The sequence below is a fragment of the Bactrocera oleae genome, chromosome 5 (genome assembly GCF_042242935.1).
Source record: "Bactrocera oleae isolate idBacOlea1 chromosome 5, idBacOlea1, whole genome shotgun sequence".
In the NCBI taxonomy this organism is placed as follows: Eukaryota; Metazoa; Arthropoda; class Insecta; order Diptera; family Tephritidae; genus Bactrocera; species Bactrocera oleae.
In genome coordinates, this window is record NC_091539.1 from 71,180,870 (window position 1) to 71,189,429 (window position 8,560).

The 8,560-nt window shown below is 38.4% G+C and overlaps 1 non-coding gene across 1 annotated transcript; it reads right to left on the reverse strand.

Moving 5' to 3' along the window:
* Positions 1-345: 345 nt before the first annotated feature.
* LOC106626927 (glutamate receptor U1) lies at positions 346-2,474 on the reverse strand. Its single transcript, XR_011396649.1, has 3 exons — positions 2,125-2,474; positions 1,530-2,064; positions 346-1,422 (listed from the first exon to the last, which is right to left on the reverse strand). It is a non-coding gene; the product is annotated as a glutamate receptor U1 (transcript).
* Positions 2,475-8,560: the final 6,086 nt, after the last annotated feature.

The following is an 8,560-nucleotide window of genomic DNA, read 5'->3' on the forward strand; positions in this document are numbered from 1 at the left end:
AGTTGAGAGTTTGTCGCTTGAGAAATAGGGATTATTTGTTTAAAAAATTGAAATGACACTTGAGAATTCGACAGCAATTCTCCATACTTTAATATATGGTTTCAGATTCGCCATTATATCTTTAAATGAAAGAGAGCCCATCAATCGCGGTTTGAGCCCAAATTCTTAGTAAAATTTCGGAAGTTCGGAAGAACTTCTTACCCTGGTGGAAAGGGCTTCACTCTTTATAATTGCGGATCTAAGTTATCGCAAATTGAGTACAGATAAATAACATAACAGATTTAAGGCTGCATCATTTTGTCTTCCTAGATATCCAATAGAAAGAACTGAACCTCGAGTATTTCATATTAGGCTTATTATATTTGTGTTCATTTTAAAAATTCTTAACTGTTTGTTTTATGCTGGACATACCTACCACATTGTCTATCCCCACCTGTGGAACATCAATTCTGCAAGGAATACCAGCGTTGTCAATCCAACTAACGTCAGGTATATCAAAAACAATCCGCCCAGGTCTACTAAATTCAGCGCATCATTGTCCACGGCCGCAACTGGATCAAAGTAACTCAGGTCTAGGTACTTCTCAGCCAAGTAATCGATCAGACCGTCGCTGCGCAGTTGCATGAGCAAGAAATTGAACCGATCAATCAAGTAGCTATGCTTTGGGAAGTATATGGTAATGTGATGAGCAAAGAATCGATCGGGTAGCACAAAGAAACGACCGCGTTTACGCTTTGACATCACGTAGTGGGTGAGGAAGTCTTTTGGTGAAACACCAGCCAGCTTTCCACCTATTTGCTCCACCATTTCGTACGTCTTCCATTCGTATGTGCTGTTGTTTAATATAATTGGTATGCGACCGTTCTGTATCAGAGGGGCCACTTTCACTGCGTCCAATGTAGACGAAGTCATTATGAGCGAGTAACCAGCTTTGATGAGCTCGAAGATATTTTGTGGCGGTGTACGATATAGATCAGTTTGTAGTAGTCGAAATAGAAAGCTCTGATAGGCATTACGCATCACATAACCGTAAATGACCCACATAATCAACACGAAACGCGCGAAGTTTGTGCGTGGAGTTCGTTGTATGGGAATACCGAGAAAAAGGCTGTAAGCGTTGATTAGGGGGGATCGTGGTCTCGGATAGCCAATCATAATGTGGGCAAGTGGTGAGTCCTTACTGCGATTATATACAACATAGGCTAGTAGCAGGATTAATTGGAAACTAAATAAGAGTCCAAACCAAGTCCCAGCGTCGAAAGGGAACGTGAATATTTCCACGGATGAGTAAGTTTGACCAGTCAACTGGACACCAAATATTTGCCAAGACTGATAGTACGGCAGTGCACCAGTGAGCAGCACGCAACGTTCTACAGTGTAACGGAAGCAACCCAAACTTAAGTCCGCCATATGATCGTGCAGCTGAGTAAAGAAAAGGAGGTGGAAGAAAGTATATGAGGAAAAAATTAGTAATCCATTTTGAAGAATTTCATTGCAAACATATTCATGCTTGAAAAAGACTTATCTACCAATTGCATTGCGCCAGTTAGGCTACCATTTTCCAAGCGACGACCGCGTTGCTCATCGTTCGGTGGCTCAACCAGCTCTATACTGAAGTTGAGCTTCCTCGCTAATTCGACAAGCATATCGCCTTCGAAAGAACTCAACTGCGCATAGCCACTTTTATTCGGGTAGTAACTTAAATATGGTGGCGCATCCCAGACAGCTACTGTAAGCGAGCAATTTTGAAAATCTGTGAGCTTGTTGGGAAAGATATTGGTATCCAATGACTTAGCTCAGGTGCCATTGTACGCATTAATTAAACGCACGTTGTTTGCCTTACACGTACTTCCATCCATGAAAGGAAAATATGTGTAGACTTCGACATAATCGGGTTTACTCTCATACAAAAGGCTGACGTTGATGAGATAGTTGCGCCAGAAGTAGCTCAAGATGCTGGTGATGAGTAGATTCGGCATAAGAGATGTATCTGGATCTATTAGAAGTAACAAATAGTGCTCGGGGAAATCAAAGTCCTTCGTAAACAATGCGGGATCCAGCTCACTAAGTGTAATGTATGTTAGATTTGAACGATTCTTAGTCTATCTGTAATGGTATACTCACGTTAACGCCTGCGGTCCATCAATAAGCAGCAGATTGTAATTTCTTGCGTGGGTTGGTAGGCGTAACGCGTCCATGGTTTCGATTTGCAGTTTGATGTTAAACATATAAGGCGCCACACAAGTGAGCAAATCCTGCATCAGGCGCCACGACTGTTTGTTCTTCGCATGAGCGGTCACCATCAAGTCGCTGGAGCTTGGCACGAAGTATCTATTCACAATAGTGCTCACTGCGTATCTTACATTGCAGTGGACTGTTGAAGTGCAGACAGTGTCCGGTATCTCCATGCTATAAGTCGCATCGGACTCAATCGCATATTTCAACACGAAAATCAACACGAAATGCCCATGCATGACAACTGAAGAACTGCAGATTTATTCAGTAGTGATGTGCGTAGTACGGCGATGCTACATTGAAGACTGCCGTTACGCAAATGAGTGAAAATATGCATGGCGTGACGGCAGTCACATCGAAAGTTCGCTCCAACTTAATGCTTTCAGTTGTAATGGCTGGGCGTATCTTTGGACAAAACCGTTAAATTTAAATGAATGTCCTTTCACTGCTTATATTACGGTTAGCCATGAACCATAAATCAATTAGCGCAAAAGGAGAAAGAGAATCGAGAGAGGGACAACTAGAGATTGCGTGAAAATTAGACGAGTCTTATTTACTTTAATAATGTAATAAATTCCCTGACTGAAAGCTTAATTACTTGCTGTAGTATTATCATTTTGTTTTGTAATGTGAATAAATGGTGGAATATAAAAAGTTGATCGTATCCGCGTAAGGGCTGTAAATGTAATTGTGTAAAAATAACAAAAACAATGTGATACCTCGATTATTACATCAAGCAGCCATGATGATTGCATACTCGTAGACAGATAGATATATATAAATTTAGTTACATGCAATGGTACGAACTCGTTTAAAATGTTGCAGAAGTATTTTGGAGAGTCTTCTATATCTCGAACACAAGTACTTTCGTGGCCCAAAGCATTCAGTGAAGGTCGTAAAGTCATCAAAAACTAGCCTCATGTGAGTCGTCCATCCGCCACCTCTGTTAATGACGATAATATTAAAATAGTTCAAGAAACGGTGCTAAATAATCGTTATGTTCGCATTAGAGAGAAGGCAGAGGATCCAATCAGCTGTTATGGCGCAACTCATTACATTTTGGTTCATTTTTTGGGTATACAGCGTGTCAATGCTCGCCTCGTAACAAAATTCCTCGTAACAAAATTCCCAGTGATAGATTTACGCCTAGGCGCAACAATCAATTGGGGCCTAGGGGGGCGGCAAACCTAAATCCATCACTAAAAATACCTGACAACCAAACTATGCCGAGTAGAGGTAGCAAAGGAAATGCTTGACAACGTAGCTAACGCCTCTTCATCCACTTAAAAAAATATGTCGTCTCATAGATTTTGTAGAAAATTGAATGCTCAACACAACGGTCTCCAACGATTTTTTCGTAAACCGAACCGTTTATAAGATATTAACGGTTAAAGTTTGACTATTTTAAGGCAAATTTGTTTTTTTTATTTTTTATTTTAATTTTATAACACAACGAAAAAACATAATTTTTAATTGCAAAGCTCATAGTTTTGTATGAAATTTACCGCTCTACCAAAAAGTAGTTGAAAGCGAGGTATGAATTTTTTTATGTGGTAATAAGAAAAAAATTGAAAACCGTTAGTCGGAGGACCTTCCCGTTACAATTAAGAGCAACTACTTGGAGATCCTTTCTTAGAGATGTCTATCAACCAATTTTTCCAAGTACGAAACGAAAAAAAACATTAGTTTTTTACCCACCCTAATATGCCATACATGTAAATTTATATAATAAAGTACCCACATACATATTTAAAGTCCAATTGATGCAACAATCACAACGGGATTGCAATCAGCGTTTTTATGCGGATTCCCTCATTTTCCAATCGTATATTTCTTGAAACCCTTACGGCCCCTCGGCGGCACCCCGAATAAGGTTTACGCATTCTGATGTGTGTACAAGCGGCACGCGTTGCACATGATGCACGACGAGGTGGCATGCTTGTCAGCGTAGGAAATGAAGCCCTCACTGCGGCAGCGACCGCCCATGGACTATCAAGGGTCGAGCAGCCTGGCGCCAGCCCCTGCCCACAACGCATTTCCACATAATGAACTTTTGCTTGATTGCCGCGTGCATGTAAGTGTGCGTGTGTGTGGAAATGTTTATGCATTTGCGTACATATGTTGCCACATGCTGTTGCATATGAATCTGACAATGATTGTGTGATTGTCCTTTGTTGTTTTACACACTCAAACAAACGCGAATACGCACATGCATGAACGTGTTTGATCACCTGCCACATACACATGTCGGTATGTATGTGTGTTCATATGTACATACATACCGCTCGTATATTTTCTTTGCTGTCAACATTGCGCATTGTACATGCAATGATTTAATTTCGCTCGTAATTGTGCTGTGGCAGGCAACAACCAAATAACCGTACACACACACACACACTCATGTAGTTAGCTGTAGCAGTCGGTTGTTGGCAGCACGACATGTTGCTGCGGTAATTTCCAGTATTTCTTTTGATTTGGTGCGTGTCAGGCCTGTCTACATACATATGTACATACATGTATGGTACATCTTGTTCTTCTTCGTTATTTTGCAGTCTTGGTGCACGGCTGAGGGTTGTTTTGTTTCTTTCTACTGATTTTAATTCAATTGTTATTCAAATCATATAATTTTATTTCGCTACTGCTTTGTGGCAGCAACAAATGAAAACATATTTCACGCTGCGCTAATAAAGTGATGACACAATGCAGACAGAATTAGCACAGCTTGCTTGATGCGTTCTGGAAATTGAATTTCGTGATTATTATTATTTTTAATAACTGAAAATACACGAGCATTGCTCATGTTGCTGCACAGATGCTGATACTACATATATATAGTTCTACTTGGGTGCATATTAATGAATAAGATAGAGAAGATGAAAAATAATTGAGGAATACTTATCTCGGTAGAAACCCAATATTATCTTTATCTTAATCTTTATCCTTATTCTTATCCTTATCTTTATCCTTATCCTTATCCTCATGCTTATCCTTATCCTTATCCTTATCCTTATCCTTATCCTTATCCTCATCCTTATTCTTATCCTTATTTTTATTCTTATCCTTATCCTTATCCTTATTTTTATCCTTATCCTCATCCTTATCCTTATCCTTATCCGTATCCTTATATTTATCCTTATCCTTATTTTTATCCTTGTCCTCATCCTTATCCTTATCTTTACAAATATAAAGTACCCTGTCAATATTTTACTGGGCTTTAAATGGGCTTTACTGGGTTTAAAAAACCGTAATAAATATAATGCTGCGCAAAATAATCACTTTTGCTACTTCTCTTCATTTCTCCCTCGCGGCGAAATGCGTTTTCGTTGTGTTTTAATTACCATTCATTAAACGCTGTCGCTCGCCATCCATTCAGTCCAGTTTTCATATTCATCCTGCTTGCTTTGTTGTTCGACATCCACCTGGCTCGAGGCCATTTTTGACATTCATAAGCCTGCTTCTGTCGAATTGTTTACGGTACATATATGTCGGTATTTGCAGATTGTGGCACGAGTGTGTGTAAATTCGCGGAAGTTCGATCTCAACATCATAACTGTGTTCATATTTGTGGTTCCACCTGCCGATCGCCTCTCCCAGGCCAATTGCTAACGCGAAGACATTGCTACTTCGTTATTTCTTTATTTTTTCCGTTCTTTAATAGACTTTCATCACTCATCTGTATGCCGACGGCAGCGGTGGTCGGCACAATACAGGTTATTAATGTCGCTCATTGACACTTCCGGCTTCGGCTGGTTGATGACTGCTGGTTGGTGGAATCATTCCTTCATGCCACTTGCGCAGTTGTGTGGGGATTTCTACTGCTGTGGTGGGACCATTTTCTTTGAAACAGTTTACAAGTTCCGGCACATAATTTTAGTGGGTGATGTATATCACAAATGGAAATGACACTAATATAAATATAGAAAGTGGCGTAATTTTGAGATCAAGAGAAAGCTGAAAAACAAGCATGAACCAGATACCATTAACTATTTCCATCTTTTGGCTCAATATTTGGGTCCATCTTTGTTTGGTTACACCGCGTTCCCAACATAAAGGCTTGTGTGAAATTTGATGATTTCTATTAAACTCACTCAACTGGCTCAATTAAACATAACAAACATTGCTAAATTGGTTCGATTCAATGAATTTAAAATAGAAAAATGCTCAATACAAATTCTCCATTGTGCGAATGCTTGCCTCTAAAGCATAAATTGCAAGTTATTGAGGCTCAGGTTTATAACTTAATTATCATGTTCAGATTTTGTCTCATAAAAAGATACAACAACAGCAATCAAAGTCTTTCCAAAGCCAACAGTTGACAACATTCATTAAAATGCTGCCAAGAATGGCCAAGAGTACTGTAAATGACAACCAAAAAAGGCAACTAACAGTGGAGGAGAGGGAATAGAGAGAACGGCGGGAAATTCAAAACGCTCTGAACATAAGGTGTTACATGGAAATCATCCAATCAAATTTAACCAAAACGTCAGCAGTTATTAACTCATACCGGCAAGCAGGCAAAGATGAGCTCGAGGAAGAATGCAGCCCGGCCGAAAATAGTAAATCTCACATGCAGGAATCATCTCAGAAAGCGTACGATGAAATGAGCATATCACGTGTGCATGTATAGATATGTATGTGTTGAATTGCCTCATGAGTCCAGCAGTGCGTATGTGTTGTTCAAACACAGAAAATATCTTCATTTGGTTAAGAACCCCAGTCGAGTGGACTTTGGCGTATCGTTGTGCACTTGCACCGAGGCAAAAGCTTTCAAAAACTAAATAACTAACTGGTTGACATAGTGACTGCTTGAATACATCCGCATGCACACACATACTCGTTACTGTTTACAGCCAGCGTTGTGTGCGGACCCACTAAGCTATTATAGAGCCATTTGTAGTTTGGTCGACCGGTCAACCAGAATTTAAGGACTTTTTGCGAAACAAGCATTATTGCTTCTATAAATAGACAACATGGCAACAACACGATCCGCACTGCATTATTTTGGAAGCACATATCAACAGCGAATGGTGTTAGAGAGTATACAGCGGAGTGCAAGAAATGTGAGAGGAGAGAAGAGTGGCATTGCAAGACAATAGGCCTGAAGAGTTTAAGTTGCAGTTTTTGTTGTAGATGAGGAAGTGAAAACAGTTGCTGACTTGCTGTTTGATTGCATGCAACCGAAGGCATGAATAAAGTTGCAATTGGAACTAAAACTAAAACTACTAAGTATATACCTATGTATACATATGTATATATTACGGACGAGCAAAAGTTCGCCACAGTTGTGTAGAATTAGAAGGAAAGTCGAGTGACGCCTGTCGCTTGCTCGTATTTTCTAAGTTTGGAGTTGCAGAGAAATAAGGCTGTGCTGCAAGGAAATGTTTACTTCTGCTCAACACGTGTACTCAAATGAACATAAATGAATGGCTTTATTTACTAGATATCCCTGTAAGTACAATCGTTGCATATAGAAATTTAGATATGTATTTTTTGGAGTAAAGATGAAATATGCTGATGCCATAAATTAACCTTTTAATCTTTTTTTCTTATATCTATATCTATATCTATATCTATATCTATATCTATATCTATATCTATATCTATATCTATATCTATATCTATATCTATATCTATATCTATATCTATATCTATATCTATATCTATATCTATATCTATATCTATATCTATATCTATATCTATATCTATATCTATATCTATATCTATATCTATATCTATATCTATATCTATATCTATATCTATATCTATATCTATATCTATATCTATATCTATATCTATATCTATATCTATATCTATATCTATATCTATATCTATATCTATATCTATATCTATATCTATATCTATATCTATATCTATATCTATATCTATACGAAACATGAAAGTGGTGGCAATTTAAAGTAACAAATGCACTGCACATGTCATTTACGTGTTTCACAACAACAATAACCAGCTTGCGTAAGATATTCGAATTTAAGTTTCATTAATATGAATTTATCTATATATACATAAATACTCTACAGGCAACCGTATCTAGTCATATACGAGCATTTAGGTCTAACGTGATTCTAGGCAACTTCAAAGTTTTAGCAAGCTGTCCACACGAGCAATTAGTAGAAATGAGACTCTTACATAATGAAAAGCTAGTCAAATGTTTACCCTTAGATTCTGTATACAAGTATTTGAAAGTATATAGCAACAAATACAAACTACGAAGTAAAAGCAAAAACTATCTAGTGTGTTGCGCTATCAGTGGTCGGCGGAAGTCAAGTTCTGTTAGTCCACAATGCTATGGCCACAGTAATTATAG